The 8727-nt window shown below is 51.0% G+C and overlaps 1 long non-coding RNA gene across 1 annotated transcript; it reads left to right on the forward strand.

Moving 5' to 3' along the window:
* The first annotated feature begins 4140 nt into the window (after window positions 1–4140).
* Window positions 4141–7685, forward strand: LOC121136882. The gene is made up of 2 exons (XR_005874056.1): window positions 4141–4341; window positions 7391–7685. It is a non-coding gene; the product is annotated as an uncharacterized LOC121136882 (long non-coding RNA).
* Window positions 7686–8727: the final 1042 nt, after the last annotated feature.

Consider the following 8727-nt stretch of genomic DNA (forward strand, 5'->3'; position numbering starts at 1 on the left):
GGAGGAGTTAGAGATGGCTTAGTGGCTAAGAGCAACTAGCTGCCTTTCCAGGAGACCCAGGTTCAATTCCCAGCACCCACAGACAGCTCATGACCATCTCACTCCAGTTCCAGGAGATCTAACACCTTCTTTCGTCTGGCCTCCTTGGGTACTAAGCATGTTTGTGATGCACAGACATACTTGCAGGCCAAACACTCATACACATAAAATAAATCCTTAAGCCTGGTACTGGTTATGGTGGCAAAGGCCTGTAATCCCAGCACTTGGGTGACAGAAGCAAGGTGACCAAAAGTTTGACATGCCAGCTGGATGGCACAACAGGTACCTGCCAAGCCCAACAACCTGAGTTTGAGATACCTGAACCCACATGATGGAAGGAGAGTCTGCTCCAAGTTGTCTTTCACAAACACCATGGTACTCAGGTTCCCCAACCTACGCACAAATAATCTTAAAACAGCAGATGGCCAATATTCTGTGACAAGAACCCAACTACTAATAATGCCCGTGTCTAGATTATAGTTATGGTCTTGGAGCGTTGAGCAAGCTTCTAATTTTGCATCTGGTCCTCGAAGACTAGGCCATATGAACCTCTTTAAATTTTATTCTGAAACAAGGCCTCACAGAGTTACCTAACCTGGCCTTGACTTCCTATCCTCCTGCCTTAACTTCCTGAGTACCTAAGATTGCAGGCCTGCACCACCTGGCCCAGCAATGCGCAAACGTGTGTATGGTGGCAATTCTTACAACACTCTAACCTGAGTCAACCTACATTAACACCTGGAGCTTTTGCTCTCTACTGGAACCAGAATACAATATAAAAGTTTGGCAGACAAAACAGAAAACTCCAACAAACATCTGTTTAAGAGAATACCATGTTAAAGTTCTTATAAATTACATACACACACATGTGCAGGCACATACATGCTGCCCCCCCTCAAAAAATCAGCTCAACTTTGAGAACATGATTCATCATCATTCATATCTTATTAACACTTCCAAAATAGGGATGGGCATGGTGATAGGCATTCAGTCATTTGTTTGTTGTTTAAGGCTCTTTATTATATAGCTCTGGCTATCCTGTAATTCACTCTGTAGACCAGGCTGTCCTTGGACTTAGAGATCCACCCGCCTCTGTCCACTTCATGTTGGGATTAAAGGTGTGAACCACTACACTAGATCACATGTATTTAATTCCAGAACTTGGGAGGCCCATGCAGTCAGGTCTGAGTTTTGAGGCTGGCCTGGTCTACTCCCTGAGTTCCGGGACAGCCAGGATTATATCTAACAAAAGGAACCTGTCTCACAGAAACAAACAACAACAAAAAGAAAACTTCCAAAAATAGAAAATTTATAGAGGAAGTGAAAAATGTGGCCCAAGAAAGCCACACCAGTCAGGCATAAGATCAGAGATGGAAGTGGAACCGTAAGAAGGATAAAGGAAGATAAAAAGATTATTCAATAGTAATCTTTTATGTGCATTGCTATTTTGCTGGCATGTGTATCTGTGTGAGGGGGTTGGAGTTACAGAAACTGTTTTTTGAGACAGGGTTTCTCTGTATTGTTTTGGAGGCTGTCCTAGAATGGCTCTGTAGACCAGACTGGCCTCGAACTGACAGAGATCCTCCTGCCTCTGCCTCCCCGAGTGCTGGGATTAAAGGTGTGAACCACCATGCCCAGCTACAGAAACATTTTTGGATGCTGGGAATTGAACCAGGGTCCCCTGGAAGAGCAGTCAGTGCTCTTAACTGCTGAGCCATCTCTCCAGCCCCCAGGTAAAGTCTCTCAACACCAATGTGCCCTCTTGATTTCCACACGTAGCCCCCCACAACAGAAGTTTTAAAGGAGGGATGCCCCTGTTTGTGTGTGGAGGCAGAGAGAAAACTCGGCCAGGTAACACAGCCCTACAATCCTGGTGAAGCCTAAGCCAGGAAGATCACATTTCAAGGCCAGCCTGTACTACTTAGGTATCTCAACAATAAAAACAATGAAAAGGCAATTCAAGGTACAAGTGGGTTGTAGAATACACCGAGGCCCTTGGTTCAATTGTGCTAGAGTCAACAGCAGTGGTTCTCAACCTAGAGGTCATGACCCCTTTGGGAGTGTTGAACAACCTTTTTCACAGAGTCCCCTATCAGATATCCTGCATGTCAGATATTTACAGCCCATAATAGCAGGAAAACTACAGTTATGAATTAGCAACGAAATAATTTTGTGGTTGGGAGTCACCACAACATGAGGGATTAAAGGGTCTCAGCATTAGGAAGGTTGAGAACCAGTGGTCATGAGACAACTCTTGTGTAAAGGGAAGCCTTCCCGCCAGCCTGGTTCCAGAGCTGCATCAGTCCCAAATAACACACAAGATGCTGTATTAATTATGAAGCTGTTGGCCTTGCTTGTTTCTTACTGGCTAGCTCTGACTTAAGTATTTATCCCATAATTGCTAATCTAAGTATTTCTCTTACCGGAGAGGTTTCCAGGCTTCTTACCCCATGGCGTTACTTCTTGACTCCCTGTGTTTCTCCTTCCCAGAGTTCTCCTGGACTCCTAGTTCCACCTATCTAGATTCCCTATTGGCCAACAGTGCTTTATTGACATAATCACAGGACTTCCCCCATCACTCTAGGAAGACAGGTATGTCAAAAATACCAGTAGGAGTTTGAATCTTCAGGCCTTGTAAACTGGCTAAAGGTGGAGAGTTACAGGGAGTAAGGTTCTAAAACGCTTGCACACCTGAACATTTTCCAATTCACAGGGGTTCCTGTGAACTGAAATCCTGCTTATTTTTGGAAAGCAAATGAAGAAATTCACACCAGATTCTCCTGTCAAAATCTCCAAGGCTAACCTTCCTTTCTAAAGGTGAGGAACAAGGTTAGAAAGACAAAACCCAAAGCACCAAGTAGAAAATGTCCTTATATTACCATTTACCATTTTATCATTAAGCATTAAACTTTCCCAATACCGTAAAGGCCAAAGTTGCCTTTTACAGCTCATGATCCATGTGTAGCCCTAGCATCGCTCACTAAGAATGCAGGTCACCAGGGCATGGCAAACCATTCCACACGACGACATTTTCCACCTAGAAGGCTTTTTTTTTTTAGAACTTCTCTCCAATGAAGGGGCTGAGGGTCAATTGTACAAGGCGCCTGGCATTTCATTTCTTCAACGCTGGAAGGTAACTCCTGAACATTTTCCAATTCACAGGAGTGTGAGTGAGCCAGGGGAGGTGTGTGTGTGTGTGGGGTCAGTCCATGTGCGGTCTTGGAAGCGGTGTTGGAGAAAGAGGTTCGCCAGTTGTATATGTGTGTGTGTGTGTGTGTGTGTGTGTGTGTGTGTGTGTGTGTGTGTGTGTCCTCCTGCTCTCCTCACAGCCTTGCAGGAGAAGCGTCCTGAGTCCTGTCGGGAAGACGCTGCTGCCCACAGAAGCCCCTCAACGAACAAGGTGTCATTAGCCGTTGGCTGGCCCAGCCTCGAACTCGCTCGCTGAGGCACGCACGCCTTTTCACTACAATCCCAACACGCCCTGAACTTGAATTCCGGGGTTAAGTTTCACCCACCAGGGATCTCTCTAGAACTTGCTTCCCTTGGAAAAGGCATGGCCCGCAAGACCCAGTTGCTGCAGCTCCGGGACTGGCCCGACTCTGGTCCTGCGGGGGCCAGGGCTGTGTGCGAGCTCGCGCCTCGGGTGCCCAGGGTCCCCGTGCCCGACCCACCGGTTCACCCCGCAGCCTCACCTCCCGGGACCCCGGGACCCCGTGCCCCAGCTGCAGAGCCCTGCGGAGTCTCTTCCCGTGACCCTGGAGACCCCAGGACCCACCCCAAGGGACCCCATTCCCCGCTCCGTGCCCTCCCCCAGGAAACTGCTACCCACGACCCCGCCTCACCTCCCGTGACCCTGACCCCACCCCGACCCCGCCTCCCGTGACCCTGACCCCACCCCGACCCCGCCTCCCGTGACCCTGACCCCGACCCCCCACCCTCGCCCGTGGCGACCCCGCGGCCGCCTCACCTCGCGCGACCCCGACACCTCCCAGCTAAAATTAGAAAGGGCGAGCAGCGCGCTCCCGTGTACGCGGCCGGCCCCCCCCCGGCGGACTGCGTGAGTCACCAGCCCCGCCCCCTCGCGGAGGGCGCGCTGACGTCAGGGCGCAGTCCTCGGTGGGTGACGTAAGCGCGCGCGGCGGAGAAGCCCTCGCGCTGGAAAGGTCGGGCTTCTGTCTTAAAGGGGCCGCGGCTGGCGCGGGGTCAGGGGACCACGAGTGTCGTAGCTGCGAAGCCACTGAGCCTCCCCAGGCTCGAGGACTCCCAAACCCGTGCACCCTGCGGAGTCGCTCGCTCGCCCGGGTGAGCGGCCCCGCCTGCCCCGTGAGCCCAGGCCCTGTCCCAGCCGCAGGGCTGCATTTGTGACGCCCGCGCGCGGGGACCCTGGGGTCCCTGTCTTCTCTGCTTCGTCATCTCCCCTTCCCGGCCACACGGCTGCCCGCGCTGCGTCCTCCCCGCGGGGCTGGCTCCACAGCCCTCACTTTGGGCGCCCACCCTGCGGGGTCCACCCTAGAGGTGTGCGGCTGGCAGCCGGGGCCGGGTCCGCCCCACGTGCCACACACGTGCCAGGCGCTCAGAAACGCCTCCCGTCCTCAGTCTCCACGCCTGTGTGCCCCGCCGCCTCCCTCCTGACCCTCATGCGTATGCCATTTCTGTTCTGCCCCGTGCCCAGCTCTGTGCCCCCAAGAGGTGGAGAAAGCCCAGGCTGCCCTGCCAGGTGCCCAGGGAGAGGCCGCAGGGCAGCCACTTCTTGGTGCGGGTGTCTGCAGCAAGCTACCCCATGACATCAGCGGAGGTCACAACCCGAGGTCTTGTGGCCTGTGAGAAGTAGAGTCCTAAGGACTTAACACGGAGCACACACACAGCACTCACGCACATACACTCACACACATACACTCACATACACGTACTCATGCACATACACATATGTAAACTCACACATACACATTCACACACATACACTCACACACATGTACACTCACGCATATACACTCACACATTCACACACATACACACGTAGACACACACAACACACACACACACACCCCTCTAACAGACCTGAGGGGCTCACAGTCAGCACACCACAGACACACCTGCACACCCGTGTTTTATGGATGCACTACTCACAGTAGCCAGATAGGAACCAACCCAGATGTCAATCAACCCATGGTTAAAGGACATGTGCTCTTTATATACTGTAGAATACATTCTATATTTATGTATTCGCCTGTAGGGTGGGTATGGGAGCCAGTGCCGAGGTGTACCTGTGGAAGTCAGAAGATAACTTGGCCCTTTCCCTCCACCATGTAGGTTGCAGGGATTGAACTCAGGCCCTCAGGCTTGGTGACAAGCCCCTTTACCTGCTGAGCCATTTTTTCTGGCCCCTGCAATAAGACTTTTCTTGGCAGAGAATGAAGATTGTTGTAGGAAAATGGATGCTCATTGTTAAGCATAAGCACACTTGAAAAAGTATAGTGTGTTTTCTGTTATACGTGGAGTCCAGAGTTAAATCTCTGTTGTGTGTGTGAGAGGGAGAGAGGGAGGGAGATGAAAGAAGGGAACTCAGAGCTAGAGACATGCGCCGGCAGCTAGGACTGCTCTGCAGAGGGACCTGAGTTCAGTTCCCAGCTCATCTGGCTCCAGGTCCAGGGGACCCTACACCTCTGGCCTCTGCAGACACTCACTCGTGCACATGCTCACACAGAGACACAAACCAGCCTCGTAGTTTAAAATGAATCTTTAAGACAAAAAGGGAGGGGCTTGGGATGAAGGGGAGCAAAAGGAGCTGAGAAGAAGAAACTGTGATGGGGCAAGAAGCCGAGGGAGGGAGGGGGCAGTGAGAGGTGGGGGGCACTGAGAGAGGACATTGGAAGAAGACAGTAAGAGCAAACTCTTAACGGCCTATGTGTGAAAACGTCACAGTGAAACCCTGTTCTTTATAAGCCAGACCAAGAAAATGATTGAAAGATGGGTGAGGGGATCCGAAAACAATTTAACAACAGCAAAAAAAAAAACAAAAACAAAAACAAAAAAAAACCCAGGCAGGGCAATGGGCACAAATGCGCAGTGGGCGGGAAGTGGGGCATGGAGGTGGCCTTGAGATCACAGGAGGAACGGGAGGTATGGCCCTCAGGACTGCCAGCTGCCCCCCACCCCTTCTCTCCCACCCAGCTTCCAGACAGGTGACCCCCGGGGGTGATTTTCCCCATGGGCTGACGCTATGAGGTCCACTGCTGTTTTTAAATCTGCAGTAACCAAGATCCTGTGTGTCACCCTGGGTTTCGACTTTCCGAGATCCCAGCTTTCACTCCCCACCCCAGGAGCCCCATTAAATGTCACTGAGAGCCATAAATGCAAGCCGCCACTAATGCGGAAGGATTGTGATCTCCGGCAAATGGCAGCAGCAAGCAAGGAGCAGGAACCCTTGGACCATTCCCAACCATGCCAGTGACTCACTTGGTGACACAATGCACCAAGCACACTGGGGACTGGGAGCAGTAGGCACACGCTCTCACGGGAGTGGGAAGGGATCCAGGGGCTAGGAGTCACCAGTGTTCCCTGAATTCCAGCATGGTAAAACTCGTGGCTGAGTCTGACCGACTCCATGGTAATTCCCTAGCAGTGGTGTGCTGGTGAGCCGTGAGCTTTGTCCACTAGAGTGTTCCTGTTTCAAACAGTGCTCCTAAGATGGTTGGGCAGGATCAGGACACTTGTCCTTCTGTCTCGTGGGTCAGAAATGCACCCTGCTTATTCCTTTGTAACTTGTACAGCTGCACCCCCAGGGACTTCCCTGAAACTTGTTCGTTTATACCGCAGCCTGTCCGGTCCATTAAATAACTTAAGCTTTCCCATTTCTGTAGACGTTTAGGTCTTAAAATGAAGGGAAAAGGGTTTGCTGTAATAATAACAGTAACTTTATGCTTATAAATGTTACACATAAAATAATAATTGTAATTGGATCGTTGTTTTCTTATTGCATTTATTTGTGGTCGTCATGCTTGCGGGGGGGGGGGTCAGAAGACAACTTGTAAAAGTCAGATCTGTCCTTCCACTATATCATGGACCCTGGGGACCCAACTCAGGCCGGCAGGCTTAGAAGCAAGTGCCTTAACCCGCTAAGCTACCTGGCTGGCCCTGAGAAGCTCTCAAAGGCTTCTCATTTCCAGCCAATGCCTTATTCTCTGCCCACATCTATCCTCACCTCCAAACAGTTATTAGTAGGGGAGGAGCCTTGAGGGCATAACTGCACATAAAAATGTGTGTAAATGACTCCTGAGTCCTCCAAGGCCTTACCATCCCTGGCCACACCCGGTGGATGCTTGTCTTACCTAGGTCTGTTTTTTATTGTCAGCTTGACGCAACCCAGAGCCACGTGGATTGAGTGGATCTCACGTGAAGAGTCGCCCCATCAGACTGGCCTGTATCTGTAAGGAATCATCTTGACCGATGATTGGTGTAGGAGGGCCCAGACCACACTGGGCGACGCCACGCCCAGTCAGCTGGACCAGGGCTGTCTAAGAAAGTCAGCAGAAGTAAGCCAAAGAGCAGAGCAGCGAGCCATCTTCCCCCTGGCTTCTGCTTCACCCACCTGCCACGGCTTCCTCCGGTGAGGGACCCCTTAAACTGAAATAAACCGTGTCTTCCCAGGCTGCTTTCCGTCACAGTGTTTCTCACAGCAACCGGAAACAGACCAGGACATTCCAGTTCCAACTATGTGACGTTCCAGAAAGAGGCAAAGGCAGTGAAAACATCAGGGGCTGCCAGGGAGTGAGGTGGGGAGTGGTCAAAGCACAGGGGCTTTCCTTTTGTTTTTCAGAGAGAGGGTTTCATGTAGCCCAGGCTGGCCTCAAGCTCAATGTATGTAGCTGTGTAGTCAAGGATGGCCTTGAACTTCTGATCCTCCTGTCTCTACTTCCTGAGCACGGGGATAATAGGTGTGTGTCCAGAGCACAATGAAATAAATGACTCTTGGTGGCACTGTCATGGGGGATACCTAAGTCAAGCCCTGTGATCCCAGCACTCAGAAGGTTGAGGCAAGAGGATTGCTCTGCTTTGAGTTCTAGACTAGCCTAGACTACATAGTAGGTTCAGGTAAGCATGGGCTGCATAGTTCTAGACTAGCCTAAACTACATAGTGGGTTCAAGTAAGCATGGGCTGCATGGTTCTAGACTAGCCTAGAGTATATAGTGGGTTCAGGTAAGCATGGACTGTATGGTTCTAGACTAGCCTAGACTACATAGTAGGTTCAGGTAAGCATGGATGGGCTGCATTGTTCTAGACTAGCCTAGAGTATATAGTGGGTTCGGGTAAGCATGGGCTGCATAGTTCTAGACTAGCCTAGACTACATAGGGGGTTCAGGTAATCATGGGCTGCATGGTTCTAGACTACTCTAGACTACATAGGGGGTTCGGTATGCATGGGCTGCATGGTTCTAGACTAGCCTAGACTACATAGTGGGTTCGGGTAAGCATGCCACATAGCAAGGCAACTCCGTCTCAAAAAAGCATATACACACAAAAGTTGTTTTAACACAAACTCACAGAATGTGTGCACCATAAGGGCAAATGCAGACTGTGGGTGATAATGACAAGTCAGGTGGGATTATCAATTGACCTTCCAGTGGGGAATGAAGACAAAAAGAGTAGCTGTGCCCTGTACGGGGACAGGGGATATTAGTGAAATCTCC

Source organism: Mesocricetus auratus, unplaced genomic scaffold (genome assembly GCF_017639785.1).
Source record: "Mesocricetus auratus isolate SY011 unplaced genomic scaffold, BCM_Maur_2.0 Super-Scaffold_100676, whole genome shotgun sequence".
NCBI lineage: Eukaryota > Metazoa > Chordata > Mammalia > Rodentia > Cricetidae > Mesocricetus > Mesocricetus auratus.